The sequence below is a fragment of the Plectropomus leopardus genome, chromosome 17 (assembly GCF_026936395.1).
Source record: "Plectropomus leopardus strain MGB_pleo_1.0 chromosome 17, ASM2693639v1, whole genome shotgun sequence".
NCBI lineage: Eukaryota > Metazoa > Chordata > Actinopteri > Perciformes > Serranidae > Plectropomus > Plectropomus leopardus.
Genome location: NC_142192.1, coordinates 14,056,491 through 14,065,628, shown reverse-complemented (window position 1 = coordinate 14,065,628; position 9,138 = coordinate 14,056,491).

Here is a 9,138-nt window from a genome sequence, read left to right as displayed (position 1 = left end):
AGCAGCACTGGCAGCCGCGGTGGTTACAGGGCGTGTCTGGAAACGCAAAGACACTGCGGGCCGGGCAGAGGTCCCTTTGACACACGTGTTATTCATATGCACACATGTATATTCAAAGAGTTGTTGGTTGCTTTAATGACTTCTCATCCCCATGTTAGCCCTGAGATATCCTTTCATGATTTCAGAGTAACCTAAGTGATAGGCTCACAAAACCACAGTCCTCGTTTTGCGCAAAAATAGGCCTACATTAAAAAAAACATTCATTTATATTCTTTACAATGCTCAATTCCCTCTTCAACAACTCTTAAATGTCTAGTACAAATGGGCATCTGCACATCTTATACTCTATTAATACGTCTCACAGTGGACTTGACTGTTGGTCTTGCATATAATGTGTTTTGTGGTATAAATGCCCAATAATGGTATAATCCAAGCCAAAAATGGATCCCTTCTTTAACTTTTCTCACTGTATTGTAATTATTGCGCTAAATTGCAATCTACCTATTGTTGATTGTTGGCTGGAGTCAAGTCCTGGAGTAGGCTATGCATTCTTTGTTTGCACTTTAAAGGGACAGTTCAACCCCAAATCCAAAATACATATTTTTCTTCTTTCCTGTAATGCTGTTTATCAATCCAGAATGTTTTGATGTGAGTTGCCAATTGTTTGAAATATTGTCTGTGAAGATGTCTGCCTTTTTTTAATATGATGGAACTAAATGGCACTTGGCTTGTGGTGCTCAAAGCGCCAAAATGATACTTTTGAAATACTCAACAGGAATTTCTCTTTCCAGTAATCATGACCTAGTTACCCAAGATAATTCACAGACCGTGTTTTGAGCAGTTTCATGCAGTGACTATTTTCTTTCTACCAAACTTCACCCGCTGACCGTATCATTGGGCATAAGGAAGTGTGCATCTATTTATGGATAAGGGGCTTGTGCTCGAGACAGTGTGAAATGTAAACATTATGACATCCTCCTCTGCTGAGCTACAGTGTTATAGATAGTTCAGTGCTGGGGGGGAAGCTAGCAGTAAATGCATGATTCCTTCTACACAGTGATACGATCAATGGGTGAAGTTTGTAAGGAAGACAATAGTTCCTACATTAAACTGCTCACAATAAGGTCTGTTGACTATCTCAAGAAACCAGGTCATGATTTTTGGAAAGAGTCATTGCTGTTGAGTTTTTCAAATGTATTTTTTGGCGCTTTGAGCACCACAAGCCGAGTACCATCAAGTTCCAATATATTCAAGAGAAGGCAGATATCTGTATGGCTGATATCTAATACTTGGCAACTCACACCAAAAGATGTGCATTTTTGATATTGGGTTGAGGGGTCCCTTTTAAACCACACCACAAATTATCTCAACTGCACATAAATTCTTCAAATGAACATTTGCTTTTAAAAGGAGTGAACAAATACACCCCACAGGTTGCCTACCTCCTACCTACAGAACCTATTTTAAGGCTGGAGCCACGTCTGGCCAACAGATGTTGAGTTTAAATCAATGATGTCATCTATCTCAAAGTCTGCTACTTTGCTTGTCTTTCATTTTCCTGGAAATTTGAATGTTTCTCTTTGAGATGACGCAAATGATTGCCAAAAGAATTCCACTTTATGTTGGTGTTAAACCATATGGAAACTGTCTCTTACTCCAGTTCTGCTGGACCTCTCATGTCACTGCTGTGCTGATGAAAGTATCACTGAAAATAATCTAAACTCTAAGAATTATAGGCACTGTAGGCAACAGAGCAAGAGAAAGAGGGAAAGAGTGACAGATGAGAAATGAGCACTTTGTCAAGGAGCAAGGTGCCCCAGGTCTGAACCCCTATTATTTACAGGCAGTCCTCTAATCCCTGTCACAGAGCTGTCAGCCTCGGAGCTGATCTGAGCAGCGCTTCTCTCTCTGCTCTGACCGGGACGACCCGATCCGACTCCACAGCACAATGTACCCACTCTGTCTGTCTCTGCTACTCTCTTTCTCTCATGCTCAATTTCTCCCCATCTTTACTTTTCCATTTCTGTCACTTTCTATTGCTCTCTTTCTTTCCCCCACTGCAATCCATTTCCATCCACCTCACTTCAGTTCACTTCAGTTCACTGGTATATTTGTAACATTTGTATTCCCCTCTCCTGTGCAATCTAATATTTAGTATAATTCCTCAATGTTTGATTTTTTTGTTTCATTAGTGATATTTTTAAAATCCTAATGTAAATGCTCTTAATGTAACAGTGGTGATGTCTTCCATTGTAAACTAGGAATCCCCTGGGACTGTAATTAAGACAGCATACGTTTTATAATTGTATGCTTTTCTGTGCTATTGAATGTCATTAACCCTATTTGATTTGCTTTTGATTTTGCAAACTGGTCAAGGTTAACATCCATATCTGTGAAAACATGGGTGCCTCATACACATCTTCCCTTCAGCAGCACAGAAGATCTATACAATCAGCACAGTTTCAAGGTGGGCACCCAGGATTAGTGTCACCGATTCAGTATCTGAACAAATGTCCCCCCTTCTGTTCCTCATTTATGAAAAAAGGCCAGAAAAGTGTTTTTTACAGCATTATGTTATGTTATAATCACAATGAAGTTGACCTTTGACCTTTTGGATACAAAATGTCATCGCTTAATAATTGTATCGTATTACACGTATGAAATTTGCCATAATTTGCATATGAATTCTTGACTTATAGCCAAAAGCATGTTTTGTTACGTCACAGTGACATTAAGCTTTGACCATCCAATAAGTTCATCCTAGTAATATGTCAGTAATATATCTGCAAGGTCAGTGAGCTCATTTTGTGATCTTGAAATTTTGCGTTTTGTCATATATGATTCATGTGCATTACTCATTATCTCAGTCTGTATGTTTCCTTCTCTCCTTAATCTTATAACCTCTCTCTTATCTGTCACAAACTGGCTCTCTTACACACCAACGGCCTTGCCATTCCTCCACTGAAACCATACAGAGACAGGAACGAAACGTTTCAAACCACAGGTGATATCATTCACGCTCATGTCAGCGTCTGTCCTCCATTTTCTGCTCTGATACGACAGCGGTAGTTCGTGTTAACTGCTTGGCTTCACATGGACCTATATGCATCATTAGGTGACGTCAATCAAAGTCGCGCTGCGTGCCAACTCCTCTGTGTTTTTCATGTGTCTGTTGTGGTGCTTTTGGCAAAAATATCTCTTAATGAAAGCCAGATCTGGGGCAACTACTGCTTTGTTCTCACATGAGCTGGATATAGGGCTCAGTTTGTCAGCTGACTGAAAGTGTTTGATGATTTAGTCAAAGTTTAAAGGTGAAGGTTGTTTAAAGGAAAGGCTTAACAGCATGTAAGAGCAGAAACAAAGAGCACTAGTGTAGCAAATCATGATTTAATTTATTATCTGATTATTTGGTTTCTTGGCAAAAGTTAGAAAACAAAACATAGAGGACCATACCCATTTACTGCCCGCCAGCCCAAAATTCTGAAGTTCCCTTAAGTCCAAAAAATGTTCAGCTGGACCAAAAGCCCATTTCTCCAGCAGCCCATTATCCTAAAAACAGACACCCATTTCTCAAACTTAATGTTTTTCCAAAAATGCACTCTCCCTGCAGTTAAACAACCCAATGGCAAAAACATCAGCATTATACATTTCTGTAAACCACAGATACATTATATTTGTACATTATTACATTGAAACTTTACATTTCTTGACAACACTGAGGTTAGGTTTAGGCACCAAAGACATATTATTGATGATTAGGAAAAGATCATGTTTTGGATTAAAACATCCCTGTTTTGTAGCACAAAAGCCGCTGAAGAAGCAAGGATGAGTCAGTGAAAAACATCCAGGTATGGTGGCTCAAATGCTGCTGGGAAAAACTACGAAGGGTCAGTTAAAACACCTGGGATCGTTGGCTGTAACGCAGCTGGGAGACAACACAAAGAGGCAGTGAAAAAACCAAAGACTGGGCCACTGGGAAACTGAAACTAACTACAGAGAGTGTGTATTTTTGGAGAACACACTTTGGAGGAATGGCTGTTTGTTTTTTGAATGATGGGCTGTCTGAGAAATGACCTTTTGGTCCAATGAGATGTTTTTCAGACCAGTGGGGCTTTGGAATTTTGGGCCAGAACAATGGCGCAGGACCAAAATACAAAGCAACTTCCATGGAAATGAACGGGGTCGCCTCAAATGCTGAATCCACTTCTGTTTAAACGCTCATGGTCTGCACCCACAAAAGCTTCAAACGTGAGGTCAATTGTTTCGACTCAGTGGGTCACACATTGTTAGCATTTGCACCACTTCACTCTTTGGATGCATCACATTTTTGTATGAAACGCAGAATAAAACAGACCCTGAGCACTGTGCACTATTGGTCCCATGAGAGTGAAAGAGCCAGTAGAGCACTCCAGGTATAAAAGTGTGATAGATGGCCTGATTATGGGAGCCGACCATCTATGACTTGAGTCAAAATCCCCTCATTAAAATCCCCTCAACTCACAGAGAAGCCTTGAAGTCAAACAGTGTTTTGGAAATCTTCGAGCTTCAAAGTCAAGTGGAGTCGGTAATCCTCCTTAGAATGGGAGACTGAATTTACAACACCTTGAGGCGACCAAAAACTGCTGAGGTGATACTTAAAAAAAAAGAGTTCCTCCACCGCACACCACTAGTGTGGGAAAGATGTGTGATCTTCTTTTCCCTCTTCAGCCAGTGGCCTCGTAATAGACTGTAAACTTTTTAAAACAGTGGAGTGTATTTTCTCTGCAGCTTGAAATAGCTCAAGTTCAGAACAATCAGTCCTCCAAAAAGGGGTTTTTCAAAGTTAATTTAAGGTCCATGTGATGAAATAGTTAGTATATCTCCTAAATTCATCAGGAAGTGACTGCAAAAAAAGTCTCTGTAAAACCACATGTTGTTTGTGCACTTTAGTTATTGCGCAAATTAAACAAACAAGCACAAGAGGCGCTGGTTGGCAAACAAAACTTTTGTTACCTCAAACAGTCTGTATGTTAAGCTCTATTCACCATACAGACATGAGCATTGTGATCTTCTCATGTAACTCAATTCAACTCAACTCAGCAAGAAAGCACATTTGCGTGTTTCCTCAAATCTCAAACTATAACTTTAAACTTGATTGAGCCATATGTAGGCCTTTGTGCTGAAACTGTGTGAGTGGCCTGTTTGTATTTGTGTGTGTGTGTGTGTGTGTGTGTGTGTGTGTGTGTGTGTGTGTGTGTCAGAGAAAGGGCATGGCAAGCTGTTCTCAGACCAGTCCAGTAATTATACTGCCTTTATATAGCTGTGGTCTCATGGACTGAGGAAAACATCTGCTGGGCTCTCACAGATATGAGAATCCTACATGAACTCCAAGCGGTTTAATGGTGAGCGATTCCATATGCAGCTTGCAGGTATATGCTAACACTGATTATCATGTGTCTGATGAAAATTGGTTGTTCTCGAAACTTTGATGAATTAAATAAGCGATAACTGGAGCCCTTCAGTGTGTGAGACATTTTTTGCCTTTTTAATTTTCACTCATGTTTGGGTTCAGCATGTGCGCCAAGTTTGGATTGGATGTGTGTCCATACTTTTGCTTCTTACACTGTTTACCATGGTGGCCTTATAGTTAATACTGTACTTCTAACATTGTTGGCCCTGTAAAGCTAAAAGCACTCAGGTACAGTTCAAATAAAACTAAGCTTACAATAATGACAGTCAGCTATTTAAACATTTGATTGATTACATGAAATGCTTGCAGCATGTTTTATTGCCTTGGGTTGGGTGAAAAAATACATATTAATAATAGATGTATTGTTCCTTTGACATTATTCCTTACACAATTAACTTGTGAAAGACTCCCCACCTGTGCAGTTGAGGAGAAATGTTTATATAAAAATGAAGTTTCCACATCTGTGTTTGTTGTGAAGTGGAAAATCCAAACACATCCTGCAAACATTTAGCAAGTCACCACCCTGCCAAAAACAACTTTTATATTACTTTTTGTTCCAATGCTGTCGGCTCTGTATAATAGACTTTGTATGAAAAGTGGTGTGTTTTGTGCAAATGCATGCAGACATTTCCACACAAAAGCTGAATAATAATTTGCTTGTGATTAAAATGATTTAGGGCCTTTAATGTCTATCATTATTCTCTGCCAAGCAGTTAATTTCCTCTGGCTGACCCAGCGTGGCCAGATCTATAATTCTAGGGAAACATTTTTATCTTACATTTCCATTTCCTGCATTAATATCTCCTCTTAACTACACCTTGACAATAACAGATTAATCAGGAGTGCAATCTTTAGTCCAAGCCATTTAAAAAAAAAAAAAAAAAAAATTGTAATAGTTTTGTCTCTGGTTTGTGTCAGCTTTTGGTTTGCAAAGGCTGATTGCATCACAGTTTCATGCACTTTTGTTCAGAAATTATTTCAATGATAGAATGACAGTAAATATCAGACACTGTCAGACTATTCTTGTAAGATATCTGTACTTTTATTCAAGTGTGGCTTTCAGGTACTTCATTTTCTACTTGTTGGACTGTAAGCCTACTTGTATTACAGAAAAGTTTTTATTTTGGTTTTACAAGTTATGCAAATCAACTGTAACTTTTTGCCATGGTAAAAAAGGATTAAAAAGTTAATTGATAAATTAAGCCTTGATAATTTATCCATAATAATGGTAATATGTGATTAAATACTTAAAATGTAAAAGATAAAAAAACAACAACACTTAATTTAACTTTATTAAAATATTATTATGTAGAAAATGATTGTCCATTGTTGATTTTGATGAGCAACCAATTATAATCTGGTATCGTTATCGTTGTCCAATGAGATTGTTTATCCCGCCCATCATAAATCAGGTTAGATTTCGTTGGTGAGGCTTTATAATAGATCGGGTTTGGTTGAATTTGAGCGAAAAACATGGTAATTAAAGTTGAAAGAAATGCGGTTTAAAGCAGCAGAAACCCGTTTTCATGAGTGAATTTGTGTTCTGTGTTGACAATATAAACTACTTTGTGGATTTAAAAAAAAAGAGTGCGCTGTCTGTGCACCAGGCCAGACGCCTTTTTCAATGCGGATTTGCCCTCAGGTGAGTTGAATCATCCGCTAGTCCTGATGCTAATTTTCGTTGTGTTAAACTCCATTCACATGTGCTAAAAACATTAGCGATTAACGTCCGCTAGCTCCAGTGCTAAATTATGGCTGTGGGCGACAGGAAAGCATGACATTTAATCCGTTTAAAAATACTTCCAGTAAGCAGTATGTTTTGTTATGTTGGTATAGTAAAAATATTGTTTTGCTTTCATGCACATTTTTTATGCTTTCTTGAGTTAATAGCTATAGTTTGGCTGCTGGTTAAGATATTTTGCTTGTGAGTTATACCATTAACATGGGGATTTTTGTTTACTGCCAAAAGGTAATTCATAAATATTTCAAAGGTGTGTTGTATTTACTAAATGTATACTGTTTGTGTTTTATATTATGTACCATAACTGCGATTGAGTATTTACTACAAGTGTAGCCTTCTAAACTATTTATTTTGTTAGGATATGAGTAAAATAGTGGTTTTTGAGACTTAAGTTTAATAGGGATGCATGATTGTAAGAGCAAATCATCAACACATGATGATATCCGCCTAACACAAACCAACAAGCCGACTCTTTTTTACTGACAAAGTGAAGATGTACAATACAATCAATCCTAAACTGAAGTATCTTTCTTGCACAAGGAGTGAATATTACATACACTTAAAGGCATTGTGTTTTATATCTATCTGCTGGCAGGTCATCATGATGCATAATATGAATTTCACTACACAAGAGATTTGAAAATCATTAAAATTAGGAGGGGGGATAAAAAGTGTATATAGTGATATTGGCATCGGATATCGGCCAAATAAATTGTCACATATTGACATATTGAGCATTGCCAAAAGTCCATTGTCGTGCATCCCTAGTTTTCACTGTAAATTGATGCAAAAAAGTTTGAAATGTCAAAATTAGTGGATATGAATACACCCCCCCCCCCCAAATGTTGAAACAAAAGCTACGCCCCTTGAACTACAGATGTTGTACAACAGAAGTTGTTAATGGAATATTACGTTGATTTCATTGGCTGTTTTCTCTAGTTCTTAGAATCAGCATAAAGGTAACAATCTCTTCTCATTTATAGGTCGTTTTTTTTTTTTTTTTGGAGTTCCTCGAAGACGAGTCAAGACTTTGGAGAAAATCTCAGGGTCATTAGACGAGATTTCAGAGATTTGGAGACAATGTCAGAGAACCATTTTCAAGTGCTGGATGGAGACTCCAGCCCACAAGAGCCCTGAACCTGCCACCACAGTGAGGAGGCTGTAAGGTTAACACCTACATCAAGCGTGGTAGAGTTTAACTGTACACACACACAAACACACACACACACACACACACACACACACACACACACACAGCTCAGAGGAAAGACAACATACATACCTTCCTTCGTAGCAGTCCCACTTCTTAAAGAGATATTGAATCACATACTTGAGTCTTTCATTTTTAAATGTGCACACGGTTTATTTTTATGCCTCCACACCAGCGATAGTCAAGGCAGGAGGCATTATATTTTTGGGTTGTCCGTCCGTCTGTCCAGCATGTTCTTGTCAACGTCATATCTCAAAAATGCTTTGAGGAAATTTCTACAAATTTGGTCTTTGGACTCGAAGTTGAACTGATTAGATTTTGGTGGTAAAGGTCACGGTGGCCTCATAAAACATGTCTTTGGCCGTAACTCAAGAATTCATATGCTCAAATTTCACAAAAATGTCTAACAGAATAAAACAATCAGTTTTGACAGTTCATATCCAAGAGGTCAAAGGTCAACTGTGATATCATAATGTTCTGTTATGTTGTGTTTCTGTTCTCTGTGGTCTTCCGTCCTCTTGGCTCACATTATTCATGGAGTGTTTTTTAAATCTGGTCCAATCTTTACATGTACCTGTAACATCCCTTTTCTGTACTTAGTGGTAACACATACTGGTTACATATTACATAAATGATAACAATCTATTGACAATGTTTTTCTGTCAGATGACAACGATTACGTAACTAGTAATGTTTTGAGTAGAAATAAGATGTAACATTTTTCTGCGGTGGTTGTTT